Raw genomic sequence first — 10,388 nt, 5'->3', positions numbered from 1 at the left:
ACTATGAACAAACACACTAAAATGAAGAAATTGCACACAAAACTGGGTACTCCTGCACCAATTATCTCTTAGGGTTTATATTCCTCTTGTTGCAAATGATGAGAAAAACTAGGGTTTGAATGATCAACTAAACTAGGAGATGAAGAATAAAGCACAAATGAACTTGAAATTGAACACACTTGTAGATCTAAATCTAAGATATTGAAAGCATGAAAGGGGGAGGATTTTGGATGTGTACCTAATGCTGCAAACTGAGCCAAACTAACCAGGACCAGGGTGCCACACCATCGTCCCTGATGACCTAACAGAAAGTTGTAATTGGAGTATTGCAAATCTGATAACCTAAGGCTGCAACCTGTCAAAATTCACTGCAAAGTGGAGGGACCATGGCACCATACCCCTTTCCTTGACAGTTTTCTGCACTTTTGAGACTTCTATGTGGTTTTAATGCCCTTTCTTGACCTGAAACCTACCTCTAGATGCCTGTTTTTGCACCTGCAACTGAAAAGGGAAGGTTTGGGTGGCTATATAGGGTTTTTCCTTAGTCAAACCCCTATGTTTGTGAATTCTACCTCCACAAATAGCCAATAATGTATTGAAAATGTATGTGCTAGAACCTTATGTATATGCAAGATCCTAAAATGAAAGAAACTAGAGGTGCCTTATGAGAGTAAACCCTAAATTTAAATGTGAATGTAAATGACAATTCTTCAAACCAAATATACTAAATGATCCAAATCATGAATGTAAATATGCAAATTGAAGTAAAGAAGCTCATACAAAGACACGAAAATAACATGAAATCATACCAATCCCAAGGGAGAGATATTGCCACTAGATCTCCTATTACTCTTCAATGTCTTCAAGGCTCCTAATTTCTGATGAATTCTTGAAAAATGCTTGATGAATATTGTTGAATTTCATTTAAGACACTACATAGGCTTCTCTTTCACTACATAGAAGGCTCCTTATGCTTGTGTTGCTGAAAACTCCCTTAGATTAGATAGATCTTAGTTGCCTTCAAATGAAGAAAGAAAGCTCTTATGTATGAAACCCTAGATCTTAATTTCAACTTAATTTCGCCTTTAGGCCGACCTAGGAATTGAATTTCCTGCCAATATTTTAGGGTTAAGCATTATAATATCATAGGATTATGCTCCCAAAATTTCAAGGAAAAAGTTGAGGACCATGTGCACTCCCACCACGGTCCAACCAAATTTTCACTAAATTTTCAAGGCCATTAGATATGATGATATTAGAGTGAATCCCAAAGTTAGAGCTGATTTCAAGGTGTTTTGATGTGCGAAATCAGACCTTAAAGGTCAAAATGGGACATAATTAGGGTTTATGATTAAATGATTTACTGGAGGAATAAAATAAAAAGGGGCACACTTAGGATAAAGGGGGCAATTTTATGATGTGAGGAGTGATCAAATATGACATTAGATTTAATTAAATGCTTAAAGGGAAATAATAATGCAATATGCAAACACACTAAGGTAGGTGTTAAACTAAGTGTGAAATTTTACCACCCTAGCAAGGGTGTACAATTTATGACACTAAAATTCCTATCATGCTTATCAAACTTATCATGCCTCTCATACTTGGCCATTCTCTTTGGGCATCTAGAAGAAAAATGTCCTATCTTATTACAAGAGAAACATTTAAAAGGCAAATTTCCATTATACTTACTAGCACCTTAAGTAAATCTTTGGGCAATTAGTGCTTCAAGTTCATCTAGCTCCCTCTCTTGCTCTTTCATCTCTCTTCTTTGTCTCTCATATTTGGATATCTTGCATTCATCATAATCATATCTCTGCTTATCAGATACAGATGCAGATACTCTAAATGTTGTTTTAGACTTTCCATGTGATTCACCAAACTCACTTAGCTCAAATGCAACAAGCTTTCTAACTAGCATATCTCTTGTCACTGGAGTCACACTTTGGCTCTCATCAATAGCAACAACTTTATGTTTATAGGAAGGAGGCAAATATCTCAGCACCTTAGCAACAATTTCATCTTCCTCAATGGTTCCACCAGCACATCTGATACCTAGGACAAGGACATTCACCTTAGCCATAAATTATTGTATGTTCTCATCATCTCTCATCTTCAATATCTCATATTTTCTTTTCAAACTCTATAACTTATCAACCTTCACCTGTTTATCACCTTCATACAGAATCTCAAGCTTCACCCAGATCTCATGTGCGGTCTATAGTTTCATTACATTTGTCATCTCAGAATCAATGAGGGCACTAAGCAATGCTTCCTTCACTCTAATATTATGTTCAAGTTCCTTGATCTCATCAAGAGTAGATGGTCCATTTGGAGGAACAGTGTAGGCATTCTTTATAATCTTCCAATAATCTTCACCAAGACATTTCAAGTGTACTTCCATTCGGTCCTTCCATATAGTGTATTTACTTCCATCGAATCTCAGACCATCCTTCTTAAACACAACACCTTGAGTTACCATACTAGATCTCCCGAAGCGATTAAGCTTCTACCAAAGGATCTAGCTCTGATATCAATTCTTAGCAACAATCAAGAAGGAAGACTGAGAGGGGGGTGAATCATTCTTCACCAGATTACCAAACTTAAACACAAAAAACACATCTGATAAACTGTAGTAATCAGACATATAAGCAAATTGAAAGCACAACACACAACACCAAGATTTTGACACGGAAAGCCCGGTTAAGGGAAAATGTACGGTGGGAACCTACTCACACTAAGATGGCACTGTGTAGTATTATGTGAAAATATTACAATGGGGAATGCACATGCATTTAGGCACACTTCCTAGAGCTCACTACTCAAATGATAATGGTTTGGACGACTACAACCCTCAAGGAAGTCTCACTAACTTACAATAAGATTCAGACTACAATCCAGAAGAAATGAACTGAAGGAATAGCATCTCCAAATGCCTAATTACAGTTCCAGTTAAGCATATGTGTCTTCTCTACAACACCAATCTCTCCTTAGACTCAACACCGAAGGATAAATCACTTGTTTTCACATAAACCTCTCTCTAATAATGAAGACACAATATCAACACCTAAATTACATGAATATATCGCCTATATATACAAATCATCAACCTTGATAACAAGGTCGGATAAAACCTCAACCCTCAATTACAAAATTACATCACACGATACAAAGATCGACCACGAGACCAATATAATGGTTTACATAGTATAACATGGTCCTAAAACAAATTCTCAAATGCACAACGCTACCAAAAATCATGCCAAGATCAACTACAACATGCTACACCACCAGGAAAAGCACATAACATGAAAATCATTACCGATTGATGCAAACCACCAAAAACTCGCACAATGATCAATGTGGATCATCAAAACAAATAGGACACGACTAGGAAACACCAACAAGAACGTTAGAATCATCAAGAACAACCGCACTGCCGCCACTTATCAAATCTTCATCGATCGATGTTTGAAAGCTCAAGAACACAACCAATTGACAACCGTCACAAAGAAAGATAACTTGCAGAGCACCAAATCATAATCCATCTGAAATAAAGATACCCAAGACCATCCCAATAAGTATCCCAAAAAATCAACACAAGATCTTAGCACACCAGAATATACTCGAGGATATACTGAGCTCTGCAAAACAAAACAACAAACCAGATCATAAGATCTTCCCAATCTGCAATCACCAAAGCAATACACATGAATATGTTGACATTAATGACAACAATATATCCTAGCAGTAGCAATGACTGACAACATCCAACATTTAGTTGTCAACTGATTCACCCCACCTCTCAGTTGCCCAGATATTTAATAAGTGTTGAAGGTTTCCTTGAGAGCTTGAGAATGCATGAGGTATGACGATTTAATCCTAAAAGAATGAGAGAGAAGCTCAATAGAAACTCTAACATGTAAAGGTGACAATTCACTTTCAAAAATTAGGCATATGATAATTACAAAAGAGTATTTGGAAGTTTGAGGGTCATTAAGAAGTCAAACAAATGATGTTGTGCAATTGTATAGTCAAAGGGGGTTAGCATATTGTGTAATTTTTTATTTGTTGTGATAGAAGCCAAGTACAAAAAATTCAAAAAATTCATAAGATCGGAACAAAACATAAATAAACATAGAGGAACACTTGAAAAATGGTCGAACGCACAAACACACAACTCACCAAGATTGGGTAAAAGGTTCATTTTGAAATAAAATGAACCTAAGAACATTTTAGAGGTTATAAATGTTAATGTGAGTAGAAAAACTAAAAATATATTGGTAGGGTGTGAAAAATTTAATATTAGATTAGCTATCATATAAAACTTATAATTAGTGTAAAATGGCCTATTATTATAAATATTTATCACTAATTAATTAATAATATTGTCGTAATGGATACTATATTGACATACTAATATTAGGATTTAAGCACACTTATTCCATATGCATAATGGTGTTGTCAAGAATTGCTTCCCATTATTCTTATCATTTAACTATAAAAAGAAATAATATTTTTTAAATATTATTAGCATTATTAGCATTACAAATTAGAGATTTGAAGGATAAGATCAATATGTTTTATTTTCCTCCCTTTAAATATTTAATGCTATATATCAAATTTATGTAAAACATGATACTATTAGTCAACATTATTATTATTATAAACATACATACATATACACACACATAATCCCAATCTATCAATCATATTATATAAAATAAAAGAGTAACTCTGAAAAAACTCAACCCATTTCATACATTTTTCACTCAACTTTCCTTGTATATTGATAAATTGTGTGTTTGATTGTTCATGAATAGAACAAATAGACTTTCCACTTCTTAAGTTATTAATTAATTATATAAAATTATTACACATAGATGAAATATATATTCTTAACTAAAATATGCACTTATCATTTTCCCACTTACATCACAATTCATTTCAAATACTTTATTGAAAACCAATGATATTAAAGCTAGTTTTTCCATCACCTTATCCTTCAAAAGAGGAAATATCTCCCCTACAATGATTATGAAATAATATTCATTTATTCCAACCTTCGTTATATCTATCATGAGTACATAAATTACACTATTTTTTTAATAAATTTTATATAAAAAAATCACCCTAGAAATTGCTTTCCTGATTGATAAACACTCCATAGTTTTCAATATCCATTTGTAGACCTTCCTGGTAAATTATGAAACCAAAGTAAACTAACTTTTTGTTCATAAAATTACAATTTTCAAGTTGACCAATAATTTTTTTCTTTTAATAATTGCAAAATTAATCTATATTCTATCTTTTCTTCTAAGCTTAATTTAAGAAATGAATTCATACAAAGTTTGATTATTAATATAATAATTATTTTTATAAAATTTCAATATAATCTTTCATTCATGGGAATTTTTTCTATTTTATTCTCTCCAAACCTTTGTAATTTTAGAAGTGAAAGAAAATAAATATTCCATAAAATATTATCTTTATATGAACTAATTTAAAATTTTATGGTATCTATAATAACTTGAATGTGATTGGATGTTCAATCTTCTACAACATAAGCTCTTGTACCATCTCATCGGACACCAAATCATATGTAACTTTATTATCAATAATGGTCTTATTTTATTTACCTCTACGTTAAGATACAATTTTCATAAATCATTTCTTTGTATTGGATCATGATCCTTAGTTGGTTTCAATAACTCTCTTCACGGTGAAAATATTTGTGCTATGTCCTTTTTTGTTTAGGTGAATCAACACTCTCTTCATCCTTTTCCTCTAAATTTTTTCTTCTACCTCCTAGATAACTTTAAAATAAGACTCAACTTAGATGGGAATAAAAAAATTCTTAACATACCTTGATATCTTTTCTTCATCATTTATTAAGTTATCACTTTTGAACTAGTTTTTATACCCATTATACACTCATAAACTTAATCATCACTTACATCCTCTATATGTACTTATCTACTATGTGTTTCCTCTATTGTATTGATTATAATTATAGTATCTCTAAATATCTTCATTATATCTAGTTCTTCTATGTTATCAAACACACCCACCTACAACAAATCTATATCTTTTTCTGACCCAAAATTCATTTGACACTAATTATATAGAATAGGCAAGGGGGCCCAATGAAAGACTATCTAAAACTATTATCAAGATTGTTATCTCAAGTAATCACACAGGTCTATCAAAGCATAGAATTATTTCTATTTGCATTATAAAGATAATAAATAATATTTTTGAATAATTTGAAACTTGTTGAAAGGATAAAAAAATTGGTTACACACTCAAAATTAATCCTTAATGGTAAATCAAAGCTTCAATGGATGAACTATAAATTAAAAATTATCTCATTATTCTTCTTTGTTATGTTCTATTTGTTGGACATTGTTGCTGCTAGGATATGTTGTTGTCATTAATGTCAACACATTCCCGCTTTGGTGATTGTTGATTGGTTTATTGGGATTATGGTTTAGTGTATGGATTATTTATTGTATCATTATACTCTGTTGTATTGGTTTCAGTGTTCCGAGAAGCTTAATTGATCATATTAGATTATCTGGTTTTGCAGTTTGTTTTTTTATCAGTGCTTTGCAAAGTTCAGTATTTCCTTCGATATATTCCGATGTGATCAGATCTTGTGTTGAGATTTTGGGATGTTTTTTGGGATGGTCTTCATTGAAAATGATTAGTGATTTGGTTCCCCACAAGTTATCTTTTCTTCGTGATAGTTACTGCTATTTGAGTGTTCCTGAGGTTCAGATGTTGACCGATGAAGATTTGATAAGTGGTGTTGGTGTAGCTATTACTGATGATTATAATATGCTTGTTGGATTTTTCTATTTGTGTCCTATTTGTCTTTATGATCTACATTGATCATTGTGCGAGTTCTTGGTGATTTTGTTGAACCGGTGATATTCTTTGTGTTATGGGGTATTTCTGGTGGTGTAGCATGTTGCGGTTGATCTTGGCATGATTTTCGATGGTGATGAGTGTTTGGAAATTTGAATTAGGTCCATGTTATGCCATGTAAATCATTATATTGGTTCGGTGGTTGATCTTTGTATATTGTGATATAATTTTGTCATTGTGAGTTGAGGGTTTAGTCTACCTTGTTGTCAGGGTTGATGAATTGTATATATAGGTGATATTGTCATGTAAAATAGGTATGAAGGTTGTGTCTACATTAGCAGAGAGTGGTGTATGCACCGAACAAGGATTCATCTTTTAGCATTGTGATTGAGTAGAGATTGGTGTTGCAAAACAGACAAATTGTACTTAACCGAAACTATAATCAGGCATTTTGGAGATGCTATTCTTTCAGTTCATTCCTTTTGGATTGTATTCTGAATCTTATTGTAAGTTGGTGAGAGTTCCCTGAGGATTGTAGGCTTCTGGGTCATTGTCTTTTGAGCAGTGAGCTCTGGGCAGTATACCTGAATGCATGTGCATTCCCCATTGTAATATTTTCACATACTACTGCAGAGTATCATCTTATTTTGGGTAGGTTCCCACCATGGTTTTTCCCTTAACCAGGTTTTCCACGTCAAAATCTTGGTGTTGTGTGTTGTGTTATCAATTTGCTTATCTTTGTTGTTGTTGCAGTTTATTAGATCTATTTTTTTTATTGTTTGTAGATTTGGTGAAAATTGATTCACCCCCCCTCCTCTCAATTTTCCCTCATTGTTGTTGCCAACTCTATTATCTAATTTTATCCTATCTTTAATCTTATTTCCAATAGTATGTCTTATGTTTTACTTTTTTATTAATTAGTATATCTTCATTATCTCTATAGTTACTACCAAGGAGTTTCTATTGTTGTAGAATATTAGTTAATTGTCAATGACAACTCAATAATTCCTAGTTGTCAATAGAAACTCAATTCACCTCTTTGAACATCTTCCATGGTCATCAATTATCAATAACATAATAAACCACTGCAAAATAGAATATGAGTAGTCACTACCTCGAAGAAAAGGGACAATTGTGATAGAAAAGAATGATCAACAATCCAAATCATGACATTTAAAATTTTAATTAGTCAATAGGTGGAATACTAGCTACCAAAAACAAATTGTTTCACATAGACTTATCATCAATTATATTTCTAAAAGAAATGGTAACAAAATTAAAAAATAAAAATGGCTCATGACTTATTTCTAAAGGCCTATAGGGTGTCATGTCATCACATCACCTATAACAATCTAAATTACACTTTTAGAAGCTCCCAACATAAATTTATTTTTCTACATCTCGAACAATTCTCAAACATTTATAGCAGTTTCTAATATAATTATAATATACTATGTAACATTTGTAACATCTTACCCAATCCTTGTTACAACCTCTTGACTATACATGTGTCATAAAAACCTTCAAGATTAAATGTCCCTATATCAGAATATATATAATTTTCATTAATAACTCTAATTTTCTAATCCTATTTTTATATAACAAATATAATCCATAATAATATTTCTTTAATATTTTTTTCTAAATAATAAATTCATACAAATAAAATATATTTATTCTATTCTACACATTATATAACAATGTTAAACATTATTTTAAATAAACAATTATAATTTTATATTATTTCTATATTAATTAATTTTTAAAATATACATTTCCATACTAAAGTCTTATATGAATCTAAACACTAGAACATTGATCAAATTTATTTATTTCTAAGTAATAAATACCAATGTAATGTTAAAAAATTAAAATAATCAACTATCCTGTTAAAAAATTAATCAATGTAAACATAGACCCAATATTTTATTTGTTTCCAATATTTGATGTATAGAGTATCTTACTAGTTGCATAGTTTTATGATTATTTAAACATACCATATGAATAATGGTGTTTTCTTGCCTCCTACTGTATTATCATTAATACATTGAAGTAAAGAAAGAAGTGATGTTTTTGAAGTATTATTATTATTAGCCTTGCAACTTGGATAAGGTCAATAGTTTTATCATTATTCCCATTTAAATTCAGTCAACATTACTAGATATTTTAATCATTTCAATTATTATCAATGCAAGTTATCAAGTGCCTCCTACATTTGAGAGCCTTACTCATTTTCGATATATTAATGATGAATAATTTGGATATGGAAGAAAGTTTTCCTATAAATAGAAATGACCATTTTTTTATTAAAGTGTGTGACAAAATTTTAAAAATAATATCCACACTATTATTATGTGACTTTTGCTATCTGTTTTACTTTGAGATTCATGGGAATCATATTATTTTTGAAACATTAGGAATTTAAAATAAGTATTGTATAAATAGTATACATAAATATCAAATAGAATAATATTTGAAATATTATTAAACTGTATGGGTGGATAATCTAAGTTAGATACATAATTTGTTTAAATGAATGTTATATTCAATTTTCAAAAATTAAAAAGTATTTTGAGGGAATAAAATTAAAATTAATATAATTAGATCTTATTCATAGAAAATTTAAATTTTATTTTATTTTTGGTTTATATTTATGATTTTAGAAAAAAAAGTTTATTAAGTCAATTTAATCTATAATTAGTAAAATTTCTTATTTTGAAATTGAGGTTAGGGTGTTTTTCTTGAAATAGAGTAGCTTAAAGTGAATAATCTCAACATTATATTTTTTAATATTAATTATCACAAAGATGGAATTAATGAGGTCAATAATAAATAAGATTATCAAGTGGTTCCTTGGATAAGGTAATCAAACTTTGTAAGAAAACTATTAAGAAACATAATAAACAATACTTCCATAATTAAGAAAATTTTATTAGAAGGAAAGTAGAAGAGTTCGCATAGAATGCTCTATACCATGCAAGATTCAACTAAAGATTATAGTCAAATGTGTCACATAGATGTTTGTGCAACACACTAGCATCCCACAAAAATCAATGATTGTATTGATTGGATTGAGATGTTACACTCATTTTTTGCTAGTGTAATACCTTTTTCATCTTGCACTGATGTCGAGAATGCATCTAGGATTTCTATTTTAGTTTGAAAGATTCTAGTTTGTCTACAATTAATTCATTCAATCTATCTCTCATATTCTCACTTGCTCTTGGATTTATCACACCATTATTCTACAATATTCTCATTCATTCTCTCAAAACAACATCCTAAAGAGGAAAAAGGGAAGGAGGTGGAAGAAGAGGCGGAGAATGAGAAAGAGAAGGAGGTTGAGGGCGAGGAAGGTGATGAGCAGAGAAAAGAGGATGCTAAAGAGCCAGAGGCGAAGGATAATCCCTATGTCTTGGATAACAGGGATGATGTTCAACACAACATGGAGGAGGGAAACCCTAGGTCTGTGGGCTCTGCCCTGGTTATGGAGAATGCGGAATCCATTCTGAATGCTA

This window comes from Cryptomeria japonica, chromosome 4 (genome assembly GCF_030272615.1).
Source record: "Cryptomeria japonica chromosome 4, Sugi_1.0, whole genome shotgun sequence".
Taxonomy (NCBI): domain Eukaryota; kingdom Viridiplantae; phylum Streptophyta; class Pinopsida; order Cupressales; family Cupressaceae; genus Cryptomeria; species Cryptomeria japonica.
This window is presented reverse-complemented; position numbering follows the sequence as displayed.